Genomic DNA, 24,878 nt, shown 5'->3' with positions numbered 1-24,878 from the left:
CGAAAGCACGTCAAAAGTTCAAGTAGATAAATAGGTACCACTCTGGCGGGAAGGTAAACAGCATTTCCAGGCACTGCTCTGGTTGGCCAGAAGCGGCTTAGTCATGCTGGCCACATGACCCGGAAGCTGTATGCTGGCTCCCTCAGCCAATAAAGCGAGATGAGCGCCGCAACCCCAGAGTCGGCCACGACTGGACCTAATGGTCAGGGGTCCCTTTACCTTTACCTTAATTTCAGATCATGGCTGCTGGCCGTGATGGTTATGCTCTGCTTCCACCATTGGGAGATGGCAAGGCTTCTGAATGCCAGTTGCTGGAAGCCACAGGACTGGAAATAGTTCTTGTGCTTGAATCCTGTTTGTGGGCTTCCCATAGGCATCTGGTTGGCCACTGTGAGAACAGAATGCTGGACTAGATGGGCCATTGGCCTGGCCCAGCAGACTCTTCTTATGTTCCAGACTGTGGACTTAGTGATTTTACAGGGGGCTCTACAGATCACAGGCATAGCCAGGGTTTATGGGGGGAAAGAGGACACCCACCTGTCATCATTCTCTGTCTGGCTCTGTCTAGCAGATTCCAAATGAAATGTTTCAACAATAACTGCTTTAAATTGCTTTCTTTTGACCCCCAAGTGCTCAGAAAAATCTGTCAAAATATTTCTGCAATTTCTACTTTCAGTTAAGTGTCTTTATGTATTTACTTGATATAGGGGGCAGCTGCCCCCCCTCCCTGGCTATGCCCGTGCATAAACATATATGTGAAAATTAAGATCATTGTTATTTTGATCCTACATGCATGTTTACAAAGAACTGCATTTGCCAGCCTTGTTGTTGGGGGACAGGAGGCCTGGTCATTCTGAAGGGGAAGTGGACTCCTCTCTAAAATACCACCCTAACTGGGTGGCAACCAAATATAATGGCTGGCTACCAAGGACATCAAAAAATGTGAACATCTGCATTCCATCTGCCCTGTTGTTCAGCCACAGCAAAAACACGCAGAGAGATTGTTTGTGAAACCATCAAAATGATTTATTGTCACAATGATTGAACTTTAATAAACAACAACAATAATAATAAGGAATTGGATTACAGAGAGGTATTGGGTTTTGTTTTTGTGCTAATGGCAGTGATAAACAATGTAAAAAGCAACAACAACAACCCCCCAACAATGAAATATAAAAACACATTGCAACAAGGGGCAAGGCAGCAATAAAACCACAGAATTGATAGCCAATAGGGAACCAAGGCAAAATAAGACTCTAAATGGCAGAAACATCAAAAGCGTGTTGGAAAAGAGAAACATCCAAATGACAAGATTTGAAATCAACCCAGCGCAGATCTGGCCAATGACGACACAGTCCTATACATATCTACTCACATTGCCTCCAGCTAAGTGGATACAGGATTGCAACTCTAGCATTTTATACTTCAGCATTTATAGAGTGTTGGAAATGCTTCACATTTGCTATAATCCAGGCATCCCCAAACTCGGCCCTCCAGTTGTTTTGGGACTACAACTCCCATCATCCCTAGCTAACAGGACCAGTGGTCAGGGATGATGGGAATTGTAGTCCAAAAACAGCTGGAGGGCCAAGTTTGGGAATGCCTGCTATAATCTTTACAACCATCCTGTATGTGAGACTTCTCCAACCAGCTGTTTTGGTCTGCAACTCTCATCACTCCCAACCAGACAACAGCTGCCCTGGTTGGGGCCAATGGGAGTTGCAGTCCAACAAAGCTGGGAGGGCACAAGGTTGGAAACGGATGCCCTAAGGTAAGTCTTATGCTATCCCCACATTGCAAAAGGGATCAGAGGATGAGACTGAGTGACTTCTGTAAGGTTCATAGCAGAAGCTTGGGCACCCTTCTGGTTCATAGTTCACAATGCAATCCTACACAGGTGTACTCAGAAGCACACTCCCATTGTTTCCAGTGCATCCTGTACCCACCTACCTGGAAGTAAGCCCCATTTAAAAAAGAAAATTGTGTTGTTACCTGCTATGCCATACAAGATCAGTGTGTTTATACCTAGGGCAGCCAAGAGCAGTGCGGGAGGAATGGGCTCTTGCACCTTTAATAGGAGCATGACAAGAACCCACACCTGCTGGAATCAACTAATAAAGGTACAGGAGCACCATTCTCTTTTTCACATGACCACCCAACTAATCAGTTACGCATGTGGCAGTTAACATTGATAAAATACAATATATAATACGTAGGGACATGCTATTTTCAAAGCAAACCCCTGCAATCCTAGCCAGCACCTCAGATGTCAAATGGAGCACATAGAGAACGTGGCATTAAATGACATGGGACTTATCACACAACCCTATACCATCTACTCAAAATCAAGACCCACTGAATGGTATGCATACTTCCCCTCCTATTGTCCTCACAACAACCCTGTGAGGTAGATTCAGATGAAAAGGCCCAAAATCACACAGTGATTTGAACCCTGGTCTTCCCATTCCTAATCCAACACTCCAACAGCTACACCACACTGTCATTGTCCTTTGTGTTAAAATTAAACTGCAGTGACCTACTGTTCTGCACTAGAGATGCCTGAGGAATTTGTTTTGTCAGTTCTGAAGCTAAAAGAACTGATCTGCGCTTCCCAGACTTAATGTGGAGAATTGGAACTTAAAGATAATTATCTTTCAAATTTTGGATTCTCCAAATTCTGAGAGACTGTTCTTGGCTTGCCTCCCCCTCAACCATGCATTAGAAACAGATACTTTAGGCTAAAATAGGATTAGAAATGTACACATGTGAGACAAAATGAATTTGTACACGCATAATTTGTGATAAAATTCTATTAGATTTCTTACATTTATAGCCTGCTTTTCTTCCATCACAGAGTCTATATTGTTCCCAGGAAGTCACCCATTTAGGCACAGACCAGATCCAGACTCTACTTCAGAGCATACCTGCAATGTTGCTGCCATGTGTTGTCATGTTGTGGAGCCCAACCAAAACATCAAAACTGGATTACTTGCAATGCTCTCTACGTGGGGCTTCCCTTGTGCTTGACCTAGAAGCTGCAATTCATGCTGAGTACTGCAGTACTCTTGCAGGCAGGTGTGAGACCCAGTCCCAGGTCCTAGGGAATCCTAGGTTTCTGAATTAAGATCAGGAACAGCAGGCAAGCTTCCCCAATCAATGATCTTCCCTTGAAATCTGGAGCCATGGGGGAACTCCTTGGTGAAAGAACACACTTTAGAAGCTACACTGATGTTTAACAGGCATGAATAGTGTCATGTGTCACCTGAGTTTTCACCCAAGAACTTACTCAATATGGTGTAGACAAGTCAAAGTGGAAAATACATGTCTCTAATAGGTATAATTTTGAAAAGCTACTGGCCTGGTCATTTTCTGATGCCTGTGCCAAAAAGGTTAAGTGATCCTAGGTGAAATCAGCCCCCAACAATCAGCTCAGGTCCCCCAGCTGTCTATCTCCATTGAGTCACAAGCCATATCAATGATATCACATCCCTCTTAATGACATCAATGACTACAGATAAGAAAGTTCACAGTTCAGACATTTGCTTCTTTGCCATGGTTGTTTTCCTCCTCCTCCTTCAGTATCTTAGCTATACAGAGCTGCTCTTGGTTTCCATGTGTGATCCAAATCAGCAAAGCATGGCAGACCCTAGAAAGATGGAGACCCAATACTGTCCAATTTCCATGTCCAGAGACGGGCTTTTCTGGCCCAGTTTCCCTGTCTCATTAGACAATCCAAAAATTCAAAGCCTAGAGTCCCAAGAAAGTTCTTGCTGTGTAGGGTATCCTGAAGAAAGATGGCTTGAAAATCAGGTCCATGTGAATCAGGAAAAGTGGCATGCCTTCATCCGTAGTAAACGTGACCAAAAAATCAACGTTTTCCAAGTTCTTGAAATTCCCCATCATAATAATCTACAAAAACAAGAAAATAATAGTTGTTCATTTGGTTCAAATAGCCTCTTCTGAAACCACAATTCAACACAATAAATTGCCCAGATCACTCTAGTCCATGGCAAATTTTTCAGTGTAGATTATTGCTATTATTGTTATTGTTATCTTTATTAGTTGTTGTTTTAGCTATGGCACCTCGAAGCAACTTACAATATTTTAAGCAAAAAGCAACCACATACATAGCTTTTAAAAACCCCAACATTAAAACACCCCACCCACGCAAAAAAACCCGTAGTTAAAAGCCAAAGACCCGATTAAAAAGGAATGTTTGATTCCTATCCAACCAAAACAAATGAGAGGGTCTCCAATTATGCAAAAGAAGACAGACAATGTCAAAGGAACTCAGATCCAATGAAAATTGTATAAAAATGATTTATGAGCAGACAACCAAAACTGCATGTGAAATAAACATGTATATATAAACATGAGTTTACAACAATATCCCCTAAGTCATCAGTTGATCTCCCAATTCCTAAAATTGTTAGAATATGGATAATAGCATACAGATGACAGCTGTAGATTCCCTTTTGGCCTTTTGTATACATTTTTTCACAATAAAGCTTTAAAGGTGAAGAAGATCAGTCCAGTACTTTGATAAAGTAAGCCTCATATGCTGCCACGGGTTCGCTGAGTGAGCTCTGAGTATTGTGTCCTTGAAAATAAGCCACTCATATCGGTCTATTGTCGGGGGGGGGGGAATTGTGCTGGTTTTGCCTTGGAGCTCAAATCACTGCAAGGGCAGATTTATACATACTACAGACACAAACTGGTTTAAGACGCCCTGCCTCCAGGAACTGTGGTTTATAGTTAAAGCTATGGTTTTCCCAGTAGTGATGTATGGAAGTGAGAGCTGGACCATAAAGAAGGCTGATCACCAAAGAATTGATGCTTTTGAAAGATGGTGCTGGAGGACACTCTTGAGAGTCCCATGGACTACAAGAAGATCAAACCTATCCATTATTAAGGAAATCAGCCCTGAGTGCTCACTGGAAGGACAGACCCTGAAGCTGCGACTCCAATACTTTGGCCACCTCATGAGAAGAGAAGACTCCCTAGAAAAGACCTTGATGTTGGGAAAGATGGAGGGCACAAGGAGAAGGGGATGACAGAGGAGGAGATGGTTGGATAGTGTTCTCAAAGCTACCAGCATGAGTTTGACCAAAGTGGGGGAGGCAGTGGAAGACAGGAGTGTCTGGTGTGCTCTGGTCCATGGGGTCATGAAGAGTCGGGCATGACTAAATGACTGAACAACAACAAAAGTGGGTGGCTAGAGATAACCAAGGGAGAATTCCCAAGCATGCTCACTACTACAATCCTTAGGATTCCTTGAGAGAAGCCATAAATCCAGTGGTGGCTAGTGCTGGTTGAGAACGGTAGAGCAGAAGGCAGGGAGGCTAACAGTAGGTGGCGCCAGAGAGCCAATGACAGGCATTCTAGTCTTGCCCCCATCCTCTTTCCTGCTGAGTTCTACAACACTGAGACTAAGGTGGAGGAAGATGACAGGCAGTGCCACCCCCTGGACTACGTGGAAGTAAGAAGGCAGCCAAGGTGAGGGGCTGGCTAAGGGCACAAGTGAGGTTGACGGGGCAGCACCCCACTTGCCCCAAGGAAGCAGCCTCTATGATAAAACTGGCACACCAGCTCTTAGCACAGGATGCGATAACCAAGTAAAGCTGATTCTGCAGCAGCCTGCCAGAGGAGCAGCTGCTCTGGAGTTCCCATCCCAGGGTTCAAGCGATGTCGGCGGAGTGAACCAATGCCAAATTGATGAGAGGAGCACCTGCTCCTTCTCTGCCTCGTGAGCAAGGAGTGTGGGGGGTTCCTCTACTGTGTAAATCAAAGAGAGGGAGCCACTAATTGGCAGGAGACACACAGACACCCAGGCACCAACCCCGTCCGTGGGAGAAGAGGCTCTGCCATCTGCTATCCCAAAGTTTGCACATTTGTGCCTCGGATAAATAAAGGCGAGACTAGCGACTCAATAGAGAGACCCTGCTCTCTTTTAATTTCTGCTTTTGCAAAGGCAGCCCAAGGTCCCTTGCAAAAAATAACAATGCTGGGTGTGTGTTTTATTCCATGTTTTCTTGATGGTTGACTAGGGCTGGGGAGATGCCGAAACCACAATTATCCAACCGAAAGTCCGTTGTTGTGTGATCACCCTGCAACAGTGTCAAAACACAGGTGCAATCTCCACCTTTGCCCAAGGATAATCTCTCTGAGATGGGATGGGTGTGTTCAGATAAACCTGTCTTTTGCTTTGGAGTAAATCACTGCAATAACTCACCCATTGCCTCTCTTCCGAGGCCCTGAACAAATTCTGCTCCTGCTCATCAGATGGCTGTTATTGTTATTGTTACACAGCCACTGAGAAAGCTGGTGGTTCTGTTGGGACTTGGAGACTAACACCACACCAAACTGGAAGTGTGAGGTTTTGACCAAAAGGTGCACACGCACGCACACACACATTCATCATAAATAAAATGTCAGGGATTTTTCTGCTTAATCGGATTCCTTCCCTTTGCCAAATTTTCTATTCATGCCCTTTGGAAAGGAGGGATTCCGTCCCTCCTCCTTCGCCTCACCCCATCAACCATTTCATCAGCACACGGGGAGAAACTTTCTGGACAATTTAATCTCGCCAGGGTATTACTTAGCAAAACCCCTTTCACTGTCAATTTTTTCCACCCTCCTTTCTGCCCCCCCCTCCCTCTCCAGTCTCAATTGAATTTTGCAAGCCCCTGATATCTTTCTTTCTTTCTTCTCTTCTTGCTCCCACCCCTCTCTCTCTTTTGTAGAGACACATGCTATTTATGCAAATCAAGGCTTTTCATACCCTTTCCCTGGCTGAAGACCTCCAACTCAAAACGTGACCAAAAAAAAAAAAAAAAAGCCATATTCTCCCCCTGCTAACTCCTTAGCACAATTACACCTCCATTCTGCTCCAGGGGCCTGGGGTGGGGGGAAAATATCATTTTAAACCAATTGCACATGCTGTTTGTCTTGGATAATTACAGGGAGACTCAGATGCTAAAAAGGTAAGAAATATTCCATTCAGAGAGGGAAAGTAGGGGAGCTTCAGAGTTCTGCCTACGCAGCATGTTTTTCCCGTGGTTACTGGAGCTGTGTGTGTGTGTGTGTGTGTGTGTGTGTGTACACACAAGATTTTTGCCAGCTCTTTCACTTGCGCTGAGTTGAAGCTCCTCTTAAGGCAATCATTTACATTTTTCTTTAAGCAAGAACTTTGCCTGTGCTTTGTGGGGTGGGGGGTTCTTTGCAGACAGAGGAAACGGGTGGAGGGGGGGAGAGAACACGCAGCTGACATTTCCTTATCTCAAATTACAATTTCCTGCAAATATCAAGATAATAAGGACATCAATGATCTGAAATCCAAAGTCAATTGAGCCCCCTAATCTCTCCCCTGCAGATGCACTCGCAAAAACAGGAAGGGGGTTCAGATGAGAAGCCACAAATATGGGGCGCGGAGAGCAAACTTCAAGGGACGCAGGCAGGCAAAGGAGGTAGACAGCCAAGTCCGTCTGGGCCTCCTCCTCTGAATAGGCTCACTTGGACCATTGTTCTCCATCCCTCCCTTGTCTCCTGGGGAGGGCTATGCATGGGAGAGGATGGGGGGGTTACAGAGAAGGGGGGGAGTAGCTTCAGCAGTGGCACCCAGGAATGCATCAAAAGGAGGATAGGAGTTGGGGAGGGGGAGGGAAGAGAAAACACACAAACACTGCAATAAGAGAAAGAGGAGACAGAGAGAGAGACAGAGTGGGAATGTCAAGGACCCCCAACTAATGAATAGCAAGTTTGCCCTTGAACCTCACAGACCCAGGCCATTCCCAGGCCCCAGACAAGAGCTGAGGCATGCCTGAACCCAGCTGTAGAGAGTCTGGCCTATGGTTTATCTCAGACACTTTGACAGGCCAGGCTGTTCCCTTGCATAGCTCAGCCTAGGCTGGCGGCTCCCTAGCAACACAGCTCAGGGCAGGAACCCAGGCTGAAGGCTTGCCTGCTGCATACAGAAGAAGGAGGAGGTGAGACAGTGATGGTGGTGGTGGCAGCAGCAGCATGGAGGGAAGAAGCTGGGAAAGGGGCCACATATTAACCCATCATATCCTGGGCAACTCACAGCAAAAAACACACACAAAGGAATTACAAAGCACACCCCTAGTGCCCAGAACACTTCTCAGTCCTGTACGGTAGACCAGTACTACGTGTAATCTTCATATTGCAGGTGGGGTGGGTAGGGTTCGAGGATGAAATCATAGTGCAGAGGGAACCTGACTAGCTTAAGCGGTGCAGAGCAGGTTGTCTTCCATCACTTGACCATGACTCCCCGCCCTCCAGCATCCTCTGCCCAAGGCAGTTACCTAATGGTAGGGCCGGCCCTGAGACCAGATGAACAAGTGGGAACAAGTGGGACACTTTTCAGCCCGAGGGACACATTTCTTTGTGGACAACTTTCCAGGGCCGATGTGCTAGTGATGGGTGGCATCAGACGCAAAAGTGAGTGTACATTGTACAATAGGCTGCTTTCTATGAACACTCACAGATCCCGCTCTGACAACCGCACAGTCGAGCAAGAGGCATTGCCGGCGTTCAAAGGCACATTCCAAGCAGGCAAAAGCACTCGAGATTGTGAAACAAGTCCAGAGAGGGGCGTAGCCTGAGGAGAGCTCTGAGGGCTGGACAGAGAAGCCTGGAAGTCCATAGTCGTCATTATATATATATATATATATATATATATATATATATATATATATATATATATATTTGCTTTCGTAGATTTTCACGGGTACAGGAATGCAGGTTTTGGTGTCTTCGGGTGTCTTCCCGTGTAGGAGTTGGGGTGTCTAGGCGACGTTTCGACGAGGTCTCACTCGTCATCTTCAGGCTGGTGCTTTCGGCTTCTTGTTACTGGAACAGAGCAGGATCTCAGTGTTTGAGTTCCTATAAATACTGTTGAGGGGGTGTGGTGTATAGCCTCCAACGTTCTGGGCAGAGAGGAAGTTCCCAGGTTAGTGTGCCTTTTTTTCTTTTGTTCCTTAATTACTTGAGGGATATCTTGAGTGATTTCTTGAATATATATATATATTCCTTTTGTATGGTATGATCAGTGACATCAATGTTATATTTATTACAGGCAGTAATAAATCATTTTACTTGCAAATGTAGATGCTGTCATCCACGCGCATCTAAAATAATAATAATAAATATAACATTGTAATAAATATAATTTATTACATTATTACATTGTAATAAATATAAATATAACATTGATGTCACTGATCATACCATACAAAAGGAATATATATATATATTCAAGAAATCACTCAAGATATCCCTCAAGTAATTAAGGAACAAAAGAAAAAAAGGCACACTAACCTGGGAACTTCCTCTCTGCCCAGAACGTTGGAGGCTATACACCACACCCCCTCAACAGTATTTATAGGAACTCAAACACTGAGATCCTGCTCTGTTCCAGTAACAAGAAGCCGAAAGCACCAGCCTGAAGATGACGAGTGAGACCTCGTCGAAACGTCGCCTAGACACCCCAACTCCTACACGGGAAGACACCCGAAGACACCAAAACCTGCATTCCTGTACCCGTGAAAATCTACGAAAGCATATATATATATATATATATATATATATATATATATATATATATATGATTTATATAGAAATGAGATTTCTTATTGAACAAAAACACATGTGTTGTCTCTTTTTTCAAATTGTGATTTCTACAATATAGTTTCATTTGTTGTGAGACATTAGAATCATAGAATCATAGAGTTGGAAGAGACCACAAGGGCCATCGAGTCCAACCCCCTGCCAAGCAGGAAACACCATCAGAGCACTCCTGACATATGGTTGTCAAGCCTCTGCTTAAAGACCTCCAAAGTAGGAGACTCCACCACACTCCTTGGCAGCAAATTCCACTGTCGAACAGCTCTTACTGTCAGGAAGTTCTTCCTAATGTTAAGGTGGAATCTTCTTTCTTGTAGTTTGGATCCATTGCTCCGTGTCCGCTTCTCTGGAGCAGCAGAAAACAACCTTTCTCCCTCCTCTATGTGACATCCTTTTATATATTTGAACATGGCTATCATATCACCCCTTAACCTCCTCTTCTCCAGGCTAAACATGCCCAGCTTCCTTAGCCGTTCCTCATAAGGCATCGTTTCCAGGCCTTTGACCACTTTGGTTGCCCTCCTCTGGACACGTTCCAGTTTGTCAGTGTCCTTCTTGAATTGTGGTGCCCAGAACTGGACACAGTACTCCAGGTGAGTACATTAGTATTATATGCAATATTAGGTTGGGGGAAAGGGGGGAAAGAGAGGGTATGATGAGTGGAGTGAGGTCAGGTGGTTATGCTTCTATTCTTTTACTTAGTGTACGTGTGGGATTATGTGTCAGCTTGTACTTGTATGGGTTCTCTTATTATTCGCTCATTGTGTTTCCTTGGTGGTGAGAGAAGATGGGGTGGTGGTGGCCTAGAGTGTTATTAGTTGTCTTTGGATGGCTGTAGTGAGCTTTGTTGTTGTGTGTGAGTGGTGTGTGTGTGTGTGTGTGTGAGTGGTGTGTTTGTGTGTGTGTGTGTGTGTAATCAGGTTAGCCAGATCGATTTGTATGCTGTTGGTGGATTTTTATCATCTTGTTTGACTATGTATGAAAAGGAAGCCATTTTCTTCTATTTGTCCCTGTGTCATTTTCAATTTATTGGTTAGTTTTGCTAATAGGACTGTTTCCCATACTATTTGATATCAATGGTCCAGACTTACTCCTGACAGGTCTCTCCAGTGTCTGGCTATGCTGTTTCTGGCTGCTGAGAGTAGGTAGATTATGAGTTCTTTATGATGTGAGTGGACATTATTGTCTTGGAAGATGTTTAGTAGGGCCAGTTCTGGGGTGACTTATAATACTTGTTTTGTTATTTTGCATATTTCTTGTATGATTGTTGTCCAGAAGAGTTGGATTTTGGGGCATTCCCACCACACGTGGAGGTATGTGCCTGTGGATGTGCATCCTCTCCAGCATTTTGGTGAGGTTCTGGGTGTATTAGTGCTAGTTTCCTTGGTGTTAGGTACCCTCTGTAAATGAGTTTTAGGGTGAGTTCTTTCCTTTTCGCTGATATGGATTTAAAGGGAGGTTTAGACCACATCTAGTCCATTGGGTGGGGTTAATCTCATCACCTCTGCCGTCCTCCCACTGTTTTTTGATTACGTCAAGGGGGCTTGTGGGATTTTGAAGCAGTATTTTGTCATCCCCCACTTCTGGATTAAAGCATAAGCTTGCTCATCACACAATGACTGCATCATCAAACAAATATTCTAAATGGAACAACACAGATACAACACAACCAGCGTAACTTTTCTGTTGCCTTTGAACAATGCTTTCCAAACTCCCATTCACACATTCATCTGCCCTGCATCAAGGGAACAGTAACCAAGGAGTGCCCAGGCATGTATAGCTAGATGCATTCATGGGTTGCTAATGGCAATCTCCAAGACTATGAGAGCTTCTTAGGGGCATTTGGCTGGCTGTTCTTGGAAGACAGAGCAGTGGGCAACCTGGGGCTTGGTTTCACCCAGCTACACAATTCTTATTTTCTTACACAATCCTACTAAACTCAACTTCTTCATGGACTACTTGGGCAATGGATGAGTTTGCTGGTTAAGGCTAACAAGAGAAATTTGAACCAAAAGAGGGAAGGAGCATGAAACCACTGGCCTTCCAGTATTTTATTGTGTGCAGTGGTGCCCTTGGGGCAGGACTTTGGGGCAGATGTCTGGGGCAACACTCAACAGGAGCCCCAAAACACAGGGGGTCTTGCTGAAGTGAGGTAATAAATATTGATCTGTCTCTAACCATGTTAACGTTAGAGCAGATCCACTTAAATAGATCTAAGTTAACTGTGTTTATTAATTTATTTCAGTGAGCGAGACTAAGGTTGGATACAACCGGTAGCCATTTAAACTAAAAAGGAGGGCGAGACAAAAACAGACCCGTAAGTCCAGAGTTTAAAATGACTAATTGTGGATTCTGCTGCTTTTAAAATGGTTGCTTGTCTTTGATTGCTGTTGGTTTTGTGCTTGTCAGCTTACTTTGTTTTTAGGTTTCATTTCTTTCTTACATGCAAGCCAGTGTGTGTGTGTGTGTGTGTGTGTGTGTCTGTGTGTGTGACTAGGCAGGAATCCAATAATAATAATAATAATAATAATAATAATAATAATAATAATAATATTCTGCAAAATCTTCAGAGATGAAATCCATCAAGAGAGAGAAAGAGACTGCAACCTGCTGCCCAATTCGGAGCGCCATGGGAGGGGATTCTGTCCAGGAAGCAGCAGGGAGGAAGCCAGTTCTGATCCGTTGCCCACCTATTTGGAAGTGTTGCTTGCCAGCTTTTCAAAGCAGGGTAAGGGCAAGCTGCCGCCGCCGCCACCACCACCCATCGGTTGCTTGATGCAAATCCACTGGCCAAATTCCAGCTTGGAAGATTACAAGGTGAAGCTCAAATTGACAGCATACGCTTTGAATTAAAGAAAGCGACCCCTTTCCCCACTTTCAGAGAGCGGCTGCTTTGTGCTGATTAGCATAGAATGGCTCTCTCCTCTAGCCTCTGGAGCTGCCTCGGAGCAAGGGAAAACACACACACAAAATCTATCCATCCACAGCTTAACTTCCTTTGTATTTGCAAATGCAGAGCCCTTTAATAATGATGAACTTGCAGGGAAATATTGGATGTTCTCAATCAGGACTGGGGAACTTTGCAACCAGTGGCAAATGTGGCCCTCGTGTTCTCTCTATCTGGCCCGACAAACTCTGCCATCACTGATCATGTTTTGCATTCTCCTTGAGTGTTTCTGCCAGGCTGAAACAGTGCCTCTTGCATTCCACGATGGAGGAGACAGGAGAGAGAGAGAGAGAGAGAAGAAACTCATCTACTTATATGAAGGCAACATGTGCATTTGTTGCTCCACCCACAATTGGCATGTGGCCCCTGGAATGGTGCCCAGCAGGGCATGTAGCCCTCAGGATGAAAAAGTCCCCCCACTCCTGTTCTTAATCATGAACTTGCCAACATGCTAGGCAACTGCTAGTGAATCTGTGGCACTAGTGGCCAAGGGTGCAACGAGAGGTTACCAGAAATGGAGAGCTGCTTCCGCTGCTCCAGTTCTCTCTCCACCCCCCTCTTTCTAGTTGATGTCCAGTATAACACAATGCACATTATGGGTTCTCATTGGCAGGTGAAAGCGCATTGTGTGATGACATCATGTCATGAATTGCATTGGTAGGAGATGTTACAAGATGAAAGAAAGGGGAGGAGGGAAATGGCAACCCTGTGTAACAACATCTAGTTCTACCCTAAAATATGAAGTACTGAATTGTGAAGTCTTCCATTCAGGTTAGGGGTTGCTGCCAACTAAATTTTACTCAGAGTAGTTGCACTGAGATTAACGAACCTATGCAAGGGCCATAGCTCAGTGTGAAGTAGTAGTAGTAGTAGTAGTAGTAGTAGTAGAAGAAGAAGAAGAAGAAGAAGAAGAAGAAGAAGAAGAAGAAGAAATAATTTTATTTATACCCCGCTCTCCCCAGCCAAGGCTGGGCTCAGGGTGGCTAACAACCAATAATAAAAACAACTTGATTGGAATACAACTTAAAAAACAACGTTAAATACAACATTAAAACATGAAGAAGAAGAAGAAGAAGAAGAAGAAGAAGAAGAAGAAGAAGAAGAAGAAGAAGAAGAAGAAGAAGAAGAACAACAACAACAACAACAACAACAACAACAACAACAACAACAACGGGAGGAGTTTGGATTTGATAGCCCGCTTTATCACTACCCGAAGGAGTCTCAAAGCGGCTAACATTCTCCTTTCCCTTCCTCCCCCACAACAAACACTCTGTGAAGTGAGTGGGGCTGAGAGACTTCAAAGAAGTGTGACTAGCCCAAGGTCACCCAGCAGCTGCATGTGGAGGAGCGGAGATGCGAACCCGGTTCCCCAGATTATGAGTCTACCACTCTTAACCACTACACCACACAGAAGGTCCCAGGTTCAATAACTGGCATCTCTAGGTAAGGCTGAAGGAGACCCCTGACTGAAACCCTAGAGAGTGCTGCCAGTGTAGATGAACCAATGGTCTGTCCCAGTATAAGGCAGCTTCCCATATTCCTAAATTAGTCATGTCCATTAATTTCAATGCATCTATTCCACATTAATTTCAATGAGTCTATTCCAATTAAAACACAGTTGGATGCAACCAACAGTTTCAAGACCATTTTGCTTTTAATACTGGGATAGCTCAGGCAGTAGAGCATGAGACTCTTAATCTCAGGGTTGTGGGTTCGAGCCCCACCTTGGGCAATAGATTCCTGCATTGCAGGGGGTTGGACTAAATCACCCTTGTGGTCCCTTCCAACTCTATGATTCTAAGAATGCACCATTCATATGAAGGCGAGGTTTCCCATTCTTTTAAACAACTGTTTTATTTTATTTTTAATTGTATTGCTTTTACATTTTGGTGTTTGCTGCCCAGGACTCCTTTGGGAGGAAGGGCATTATAGTCATTTAACTCAGCGTTTGGAGGGGCAGGCGGTGACTACAACCTCCCCTCCAGCCAAAACAAAGGATTGCCCCAATGCCCAACCAGTTGTGAAGATAGCTATGAGGCAGGGTTTGCTGTGATGCTAAACTGCCACTTCTTGTCTGGGAAGAAGGATGGGATATAGAATAAATCTCTCTCTCTCTCTCTCTCTCTCTCTCTCTCTCTCTGTGTGTGTGTGTGTGTGTGTGTGTGTGGAATCAAAGAACACCACTGAAAAAAAACAAAAAGCAGCCCAGCGGCAAATTACCCAGGAACCCAACAGAGCATCGTTGAAAAATAAGCACAACAAAACGACTTCCACACAGCATTGGGCCCAGTCCCAAAGGAATGCTGATGGCTGGGCACACCATCTGTGTGTCTCTTCACTGCAAAGCTAGGCAAGCGGGTCTGTGTGTGTGTGTGTGTGTGTGTGTGTGTGTGTGTGTGTTGTTGTTGTCATCGTCCCCCGTCCCCCATGCCTTTCCCTCCTGCTTCCTTTTTTCCACCTCATAAGCAAAGTCCAAATAAAGCTCCCATCCCCACTCCCATCTTTGCCCTGCGCTCATGTTCCCGGCAGGCAACGAGATGCAAAGCCATGCTTGGAATCTCATTCCCCGGCTTTAAGCTCCGCTCTGCCGGCAAAGTGCAGCTCGAAAGCTCCCCTGTCACAGTTACAAAAGCTCAGAACAGCCCTTCCCTGGATAATCGCACTTATCTCCAGATTAAGAAGAAGGGAGCTGCAGCTGAGACTGGTCATGTGGGATGGGATGGGGGCAAATCTCTTTTAAACAATCCCCCATGTAACTGTACACACACACACACCCCTCATTCCCACTTGAAAACAAAAGAAGAAGAAGATGGGAGTGATATGAAAGCCAGATGAACTGGACCCTGATGGAAAGAGAGGACGTTTAAGCAAGTTCAGGTTTTCTGTTTTTATCTTGCATTTTTATGCTGCGAACCGCCTTGAGATCTTCATATGAAGAGTGGTATACAAATTTAATAAATGGATAAAAAAGCTAAGGCTGAAGATGGACATTAACAGGAGTCATATTTGCTCACAGGGGTTGCAGAGTCATCCAAACCTGACAAACTGCGGTTAACGTTAACTATGGTTTGCTGAGAAACAAGCAGACTACAAACCATCGTTTGAGATGCTGGGTTGTTTCTCAACAAATCACACCTACCATTTATCACAGTTTAGGGTTTGGATATAATGCTAAACTGTGGTTAACTTAAAATGAAAGAGGAAGCTTCCAATCTCTTCCTCACAGGCAGGTTGAAGGGAGGAAGCAGCAAGATCAAGGTTTGCTGCAGCTCATCTTAACACTAAACCATGGTTAACGTTCTGTGCAAACCAGGTCAGAGAGTTTAGCATTTATATTTTATATTGATATCCCACCATTCCTTGAAGGAGTAAAGGGTAGCATGCATGGTTCTTACAGCCCCAACCCATTTTATCCTCACAATAGAGCTGTAAAGTAGGCTAGGATGATATGACAGAGCCATAACTGACCACAGTATACACCAGGGGAAAGGGACATAGTACCTTCCAGATGTTGTTCGACTCCAGCTCAATGGTAAGAGATAGCAGAAGTTGCAGTCTATCAACATCTGGAGACGTAGTGGCTCCCCACTCCTTCAGTGTACACACACACATACACAAACCACTATTTTTTTGACTGATGTTCACACACACACACACATCCTTCTTTGAACAGGGATGACAATTGGAGTAAAGAGCCTGTGTGTACCACATGTTTCTATCATGCAACTTTCACCCCTTTTAAAAAAGAAAATTAAAACTCATCATATCTATTCAACCATGAAGTTTTAAAAAATGAGAGAGAGAGAGAGAGAGAGAGAGAGAGAGAGAGAGAGAGAGAGAGAGAGAGAAAGATACTCAAGATGTTGGGACTCCATCCCTGATAGTGTTCAAAGCACTTCACAGAATCCTTACAATGGATCTGTAAGGCAGTGTTTCCCAACCACTGTTCCGCGGCACACTAGTGTGCCGCGAGATGTTGCCTGGTGTGCCGCGGGAAAAATTAAAAAATTCGAAAGATTTTTTTTTAAAAAGTCAAATTTTCGATTGGGGCGCCGTCACTAGATGACCCCTGGGGTTCCCTCCCTCCCTCCCGCTCTGCGCCTCCCTCCTCCTCCTCCTCCTCCTCCGGGGAGGCCCTTCCTGGCTCTCGGCCAAGGCTTGGCGGCTGCCACTCACTCGCTCGCCCACCCGTCCCTCCATCCCTGCACCCGGCCTCTCCCCCTCCGTCCCCAGTGCGGGGGCTGCCCCCCAGGTAGGGCTGCGTCGGGGTTTTTTTATTTTTGCAATGCTGCATCCGCGCCAGAGGGGACGCATCGGACCGCGGGGAGACCCCTTGGCGGGCGTGCAAGGCAATGCATGCGTGCAGGCGTTGCATGGAGTGCAGTGCAATGCAATGGCAACGCGGCGCCCTGCATGCATGCATGCAACTTCCACCGGCGCTCCGGACTTGGCAGGTGAGGGGGGTCCCCAGTGGGCGGCAGAGAGAGCCGGGAGGGCGAAGGGGAGCCGGGGGGAGCAGCGCTGCTCCCCGAGCCGAGCCCGGGGGGAAACTTCGGCGTCGTTACGCCGGGTGTTGGAAGCGGAGGCTGGCGGGGGCCCCTCACCTGCAAAACCTGGTCGCCTCTCATATATTTCGTGCATTGCATTCATCGCCCGCTTTCTCCTCCAAGGAGCTCCCGGGGGCGCGCGTGGTTCTCCCCGTGTTATCCTCGCAACAACAGCCCTGCGAGGTGGGTCAGGCGAGTGGCCCAAGGGAGCACCCAGGGATTGTCCTGGCCAGGTGGGGTGATTTGAACCCTGCTCTCTGCCCGGTCTTCATCCTCATTTAGCCCCCACATGTGCATGACTGTGCATGACTGAGGTTTCCCCCCCTCGTCTTGGCTATGGTGTGAGTCTGTGCTGTTAATTAATGGGGTTCTGCCTTCAGAGAAGATGAGCCAGCCCTCAAGGAGGTGATTATGTAATTTGCTAGCAATTCATGTCCCTCCCGGCGTGACGCTGCGCGCTGACGTCACGGGGCTGTAATGGTGGTGTGCCTCGAGATTTTTTTCATGAAACAAGTGTGCCTTTGCCCAAAAAAGGTTGGGAAACACTGCTGTAAGGTAACTGACTTAGCATTATCCCCATGGTAGGGGTATCTGCAAGACAGATTTGGGGAGAATGGCATGCCTGTTGTAAAGCCACTTTTAGCCCATTTGTAATGGAAACACGGAGTGAAAATGTTTTTTTTTATTAGCTATGATAATGGGAGCTAGTTTAATTTGTGACTGATGAAAGATTTGAATTCAAGACTTTCTAGCCCAGCCCAGCCCACCACTAGCACAAGGGGTCTTGTGCTAGGGAACATGTGACTTGCAATGTTGTGTGACAAAGGAAACAGATTGTGCAATCTACTGTGCAACAAAGTTACCAGCTACCTGCTTATGCATTCTCTTGCACAACACTCCTCTGGATCAAAACACTTCCCCAGTCGAATAAGTATATGGCTAGGTGACTATCTTTGTGCTACATTCAGTACAGCCTTGTGTTTCAGAGCTGTAGCACTGCAAGGGGAAAGGCCCAGCTCCCAGGCTTACTTGCTTACAGCCCACCACATCCCTGGGAGTGAAGCCTAAAGAGCCAGATCTCAAATAAAGATCCTGTATAAATATACATTTTGGAGTAGAGGGCTTAGGGTTTTATTTTGTTTTGTTTTGCTCTGCTTTGTTTCAACACTAACTTACTTTTCACAAATTAGTTTTGCAAATTCCTGCCCCCCCCCTAAAAGCAAAAGTAATAGAACTGTCTTTCTTTACACCAGCTTCTAAGCTGACTACAACCTACTGAACTAGGTCTTTTCAGATGGCCAGTGAATGCTGTGGGAAGAATGGTACACAGGATCACTGCTGATTGCTCTGAATATTCAGAACAAAGTCTACACAACCTGCAAATGCCTAGGTTCTCTGCACACTACCTAGTACAATGGAGGGGACACCCTCAAATCTGTGTTGAAAGGGACTGTATATGCCAAGCACTAAAACAAAATTCAGGCCATAAACTGTTAGGAGAGCTCAACCCCTACATTACAAAAGTCCATATAATATTAGCATATATAAGTATTAAACAGGGTGGGCAATGCTGTGTCCTACTTTATAGAGGACTGTTCTGTATTTAGCGTCCTCCATCTGAAGGAATGTCTGGTCTAAGTCCAATTTAAAGATAAAAGAACTGTAGGGATAGCAGAAAGAACACTTGGGCAGGAGACTGGGCAGGCACATGGGTCACTGAGGCACAACCACCACCACCCTGCTTTGGTGTGATATGTTATTGTTTTTTGATTTAAATTATAGTAATTATGCCAAAAATATATACAACCATGTGCAAATTCTATGCAAATTAGCACCCTTGCTTGTTCTCTTTTTTGGCAATATGTAAGATGCCACCCTAACATTAAAGTTTCTACCTGGAACCATTGGGAGCGGGGACACAGCCTTTCATCCTCTGCCACTCTGCCATGTTTCAGATCAGATGCAATTATTCCACAGGAACACATATGCTTAAACTGCACTGGATTTTGTCTGCTTTGCAATTTGAACCTGAATATACTCAAAAGCAGACCACTGACCACAGCAATGAATCTTGCCCTGCCATACTCAACACACACACACAAACACATAGTCGAATCCAATGAAGCGCTAAATTGAAGCCACTTTAACTGGTAACTGGTTGCCGGTTCATTTCTGGGCCCAATTTAAAGTGTTCACATCAGTGTTTAAACGACTAAATGGTAAAGGTAAAGGTAAAAGGACCCCTGACCATTAAGTCCAGTCATGACCGACTCTGGGGTTGCGGTGCTCATCTTGCCTTACTGGCTGAGGGAGCCGGCATACAGCTTCTGGGTCATGTGGCCAGCATGACCAAGCCACTTCTGGCGAACCAGAGCAGCGCACGGAAATGCCGTTTACCTTCCCGCTGGAGAAGTACCTATGGATCTACTTGCACTTTGACATGCTTTTGAACTGCTAGGTTGGCAGGAGCAGGGACAGAGCAACGTGAGCTCACCCCGTCGTGGGGATTTGAACCGCCGACCTTCTGATCGGCAAGTCCTGGGCTCTGTGGTTTAACCCACAGCGCCACCCATGACTTGGGTCCAAATACCTGAAAGATCGCCTCCTTTCCAGGTGTTGCTATCAGCAGAGGGGCCTCTATTGGTTGTTCTCAGGAGCTTGTGGGGGTGGGCCAGGAGACAGAATTCTCTGTGGCAGCCCATACGCTGTGGAACTCCTTCCCCACAGAGCTGTGTCTGGCATACAGCTTTTGGTGAATGCTTTACCCTGGTTTTTTAAACTGGAGGTGCATATTTTAGGACACACCTTATTGCTTTATTCTGTTGTTAACCTTGTTTTCAAGCTTGTTTTTTATTGTAACCTCTCCTAGGACCTTAGAGTGAAGGTGAGTAATTAATAATAACAGTAACAACAAACAACAACAATGCTTGTTGCACTGGCATAATGTTGATGTGCAAGGGAAAACACAAGTCTGTTACTCAAGATAGTTGTGCAATGGCTTACACAATAACCAGCTGTTTCACAACAAGAACCTGCAAGAGGAAACAGAAGCAAAGATTGCTGTTTGCCCAACAAGCTTCTGCTCACATAACTATTGCACTGGGATTCCTTTGTTGCCCAATAATGCTGTCCAGTAACACAAGGGATTTTGCACTAAAGGACAGAGGGTGTTAGATAAGGCCACATATCTTTAAAAATATTTGGGGAGGAAATAAGAATCCTTCCCCAGACTGGAAAGTAAAATTATTTCCTGGGAGAGAAGGGAAAACAGCATGGAGGTGGAGAGAATGGAGGGAAGATTATAATTTTTTAAGTGTACACACACACACACACACACACACACACACACAGACGCCTGATCCCAAAAGGGGAAAAACCTAGGATATACTCTATGCACATGGCTTAAGTGTTGCTTTCATTGAATTGCTTACTCTCTGTCTCTTGCCGGAACGGCTCATTTGGCTCATTTGACTACGTGACTCTGATTGTGCCAAGAAGCCTTGGCAAAGGCAACTCATTTCCTGCCATGGATTCATTAAGAAGCTTTGCTCACATGGAAAGACATATATAATATATTTATCCCAACCAGAAAATCCCCCACATCTCAACTCGGCGAGGACTTTTCGATGGAGCGACGTTTTGCCTGGTGATCGGATTTAAGTGAGAAGGTGACTGGTCAAGCAATAAAGACAACTGGTGGGGGAGGAGAAGGGGGAGGTTTTTGCTCAGATGAATCACTGTTAGGGAGGCACAGATTTTGTGGGAAACTCTCAAAGTTCTTACCTTTTCTATTTAAAGGAAGGGAACATCGTCAACGTTTGACAAATCGGCTCATATTTTCATATTACCTGACACTAGATGACTCACAGCTCAAAGGTGCGAAGCAGATTCATGGAACCATTTGAGTTGCCATCAGGTGATAATAAAAGTGAATAATAGGTCAATGTAGCTCAGTACTGCCTACACTGACTGGCAGCTGCTCTCCAGGGTGGATACATATCCATCACTACCTGGAAACGCCAGGGTTTGAATCTGGGAATTTCTGCATACAAAGCAGAACCCGGTACGTTTCTGAGCACAATTCAAAGTGTTGGTGCAGACCTTTAAAGCCCTAAATGGCCCAGAAGGAGCGTCTTCACCACCATCATTCTGCCGGACACTGAGGTCCAGCTCCGAGGGCCTTCTGGTGGTTCCCTCCCTGTGAGAAGTGAGGTTACAGGGAACCAGGCAGAAGGCCTTCTCAGTAGTGGTGCCTGCCCTGTGGAACACCCTTCCACCAGATGTCAAAGAAATAAACAACTATCTGACGTTTAGAAGACATCTGAAGGCAGCCCTGTTTAGGGAAATTTTTCATGACTGATGTTTTAAAGTATTTTAAATCTTTTGTTGGAAGCCACCCAGAGTGGCTGGGGAAACCCAGCCAGATGGGCGAGGTATAAATATTATTATTATTATTATTATTATTATTATTATTATGCTCTGTTCTTGAGCTGTAGCCCTAGCCCACTTCCTTCTCTAGGCTCACGGCAGCTCCCCATAAAGCAGCTTAACGTCCCAGTCAAAAATGAGACATAGTCTTTCAGTCCAGTCATCAGTTACAGGTAGGTAGCCGTGTTGGTCTGCCATAGTCAAAATAAAAAAATTCCTTCCAGTAGCACCTTAAAGACCAACTACGTTAGTTCCTGGTATGAGCTTTCGTGTGCATGCACACTTCTTCAGATACACTGAAACAGAAGTTGCCAGATCCTTCTAGAATGCACACGAAAGCTCATACCAAGAACTAACTTAGTTGGTCTTTAAGGTGCTACTGGAAGGAATTTTTTTATTTTGACTATGGCAGACCAACATGGCTACCTATCTGTAACAGGAATAGGATGGATCCTGAAAACACCTTATCACTAGAGAGAATGTCTTATTTCCTTGATCAGAGCCAGGAATAAATGGAAGAGCAGAAGGTAAGAAAGGGGATTCTCACAAAGTGGGTGAGATGAGTGATTTCTCTCTCCCTCTCCCTCTCCCTCTCCCTCTCCCTCTCCCTCTCTCTGACACACACATACAAATGCACACACACATTCTCACCCTCTCTCCCAATGTTTCAATTACTACAAGCCATGGTCCTGTATACTCCTTTCTTGTTGTGTTGTGTTTTAAGTCACATTCCCCGCACATTACATCAATAATATGACCATATGTATTTAGAGGTTGGGGATTACTGTAAATTGTTCGTATCTTTTATTTCCCACATGTCTCTGTCCATGGTACTAAAGGGCTCTTTCTCAAAAGCCTTCCACCAAAAGAAGAATTTAAAGGAATTCCCTAAAACACATTACTTTAACCCACAACATCACCTCCACCCCCCTCCTAAGTACAGTATTTTTTCTATGTATGAGACAATCTTTTTTGGAAAAAGAAATTAGTCAAAAATTGGGGGTCTTCTTATACATGGATGGTGAATGCACAGGGGTTCAGGCTTGGGCTCTGGCGATCCCCCCCACCAAAAAAAACCTCAAAGTTGTTCTGTTTGATGTTTAAAATATTGATTTCTTAATTTGGGGTTCAAAAAAAAGGGGTCATCTTATACACGGGAGCATCTTGCACACAGAAAAATACAGTAACTGCTTATGTTTTTAGCAGTTCTTTTTATCTGTAAGCTGCCTTGAGTCCTATGAGGGAAAAAGTTGGAGTGTGTGTGTGTATGGAGATATATATATATATATATATATATATATATATATATATATATGGTAATAACAACCATCATGGGAGAAAGGTGTGACGTGCTGATAGACATTTAGAAAGGAAGCAATGAAACCTTTTATTTCCTGCACCAAATGCTAAGACCATAATGATAAGTTCTACTTGAAGTTCAACTTTTGATTGATAGTTATTTTAATTCATGTCAAACTTTCTGCATGAAGAACTCAAGCACTGTTGGACTGTTTTGTTAAAAACTGCTATTGATCACAACTATTATTACTTTAAAGTTTAATTTCACTTGAAATCGCACGTGTGTGTATTGTGGTATTTATTAACAATTCCCCCCCCCCCACTGTCCAACAAATAATGTTTTCTGGACAATGAACAATACAGTTCAAAAGCCATTTTTTAAAAAAGCATAAAGCAAGCAAACAAACAGAACAGTCACAATATAAAAACAGAAGAGATACTACAAAAAGGAGCAAACCACATAAAAAGCATTAAAAACACTAAAGATCTTAAGAATTTTAAAATGCCTCGAAAAATAAAGAGGAATTAACCTGGTAATGAAAACATCTAGTGTGGATGCCAAGCAAGTCTATTTGGGGAAGGCATTCCATATGTGTGTGTGTGTGTGTGTGTGTGTGTGTTTATATATATGTGTGTGTGCTAAAATTGTTTGGGTATTTCCCGTGAGATATAAAACTTGAATTCAATATATGCATGCTCCAAAACACCACGACAATTTTTTTAAAAGGACATTTGCAAGTATCTCACTTAAAGTGAAGGCCATATAAAGGGTACCCCAAAATAATTTATGCTATTTTTTGCAGATGAACTAGACAGATGAGAGAAAACCCACTACAGAAGCCAGCACCTCGTCACAGAGCATGCCAAATTACATATAAGTTAAATTATTGACTTGTGGGAGTTAGGGATGGATGAGCCTGTCAACTTCAGCTCCCTTCGCTTCGTATTTCTCCAATCTTAAATTCAGCTCTCTACATTTCTTCAGCAAGCTGTGATTTTAAAAAATCCTCAGGAAAATTCACCAGCATTTTAGTGGGCTTTTACCCTTTAAAAAACCACGTTTTGTATGCAATTTTCCTTAATAGACGTGTTTTGGAAAAGCAATTTCCCTTAATATAGTGTTTGTTAATTTCAATAGTATACGCATCTTTGGCTGCAGAAATGCATTGCAAATTTCAGAGAGTGCTAATTTAAAAGGATAGCTGTGTTTTGGTTTACATACACTGCTTTGCAAAGGGTGACTTTGGTATGTTGGCCTTTAAACGCAAACTTAATCAAATTTCTCCCCAATTCCTAGTGGGACTTTTGCTGGCTTTCACACACCTGAGTTGGATTTGGGGAGCAGGAGATTTATGCACACCGAGAAACACATGCACACCATGATACAACAACACAGCAAAGCCAACTCCAGTGTGGAGTATATGAATGTGAAAGTGGAAATAATGAATACTGAAATAATGAATTGTGAATTAACCACTGCAAGTAGAAAACCCGAGATCTATGGGATGGTTGCCAAAAAGAATATGAATTGCACCATTACAAATGGCCAATTAACAAACATAGTGCTCCTGCGCTTTTGCAATAAAGTGCAATCTCATCTATCCAAAATGGCCAGGGGATATCCAAAACGCTCAGATAATCAGAAATTTAGTACACAGGAGTGATAATTTACATATCATTATACTGACACAAAACTCCTTGGGTGATAACACAATGAATTGGGACTGTTGTTCTATTTGTATAACAGATACACAGGTAATAATAATGATAATGAAATGGGGGGGGGGAGGAGCAGCATTTGACAACCTGGTTATGAATTGTGCAAATACGACAAGGTTCTTCTGTTGGGGCATCACAGTCTCTTTCAACTAGTGCATAAAATGAACAAGATCACGCCAAAAGTCCACCTAATGCAACATTCCGCTTTTAAGAAAGATGCGTATGGCCAGATGCTTATGGAAGTTCAGAAACAGGGTATGTACAGAAATATACTACCACTATACCAGGAGGTTTCA

General features: G+C 44.3%; 1 long non-coding RNA gene across 2 annotated transcripts in view; it reads right to left on the bottom strand.

Annotated features, from left to right (window-relative positions):
• Window positions 1-1,039: 1,039 nt before the first annotated feature.
• The window catches only part of LOC310693410, a 93,429-nt gene continuing 69,590 nt past the window's right edge, over window positions 1,040-24,878 (bottom strand). For both annotated transcript variants that reach the window (XR_014519140.1, XR_014519141.1), the window contains exon 5: window positions 1,040-3,909. This is a non-coding gene — a long non-coding RNA (uncharacterized lncRNA). The remainder of the gene's footprint in view (window positions 3,910-24,878) is intronic.

The sequence above is a fragment of the Podarcis liolepis genome, assembly GCF_965112155.1.
Source record: "Podarcis liolepis genome assembly, chromosome: 14".
Classification (NCBI taxonomy): Eukaryota; Metazoa; Chordata; class Lepidosauria; order Squamata; family Lacertidae; genus Podarcis; species Podarcis liolepis.
This window is presented reverse-complemented; position numbering and strand designations above follow the sequence as displayed.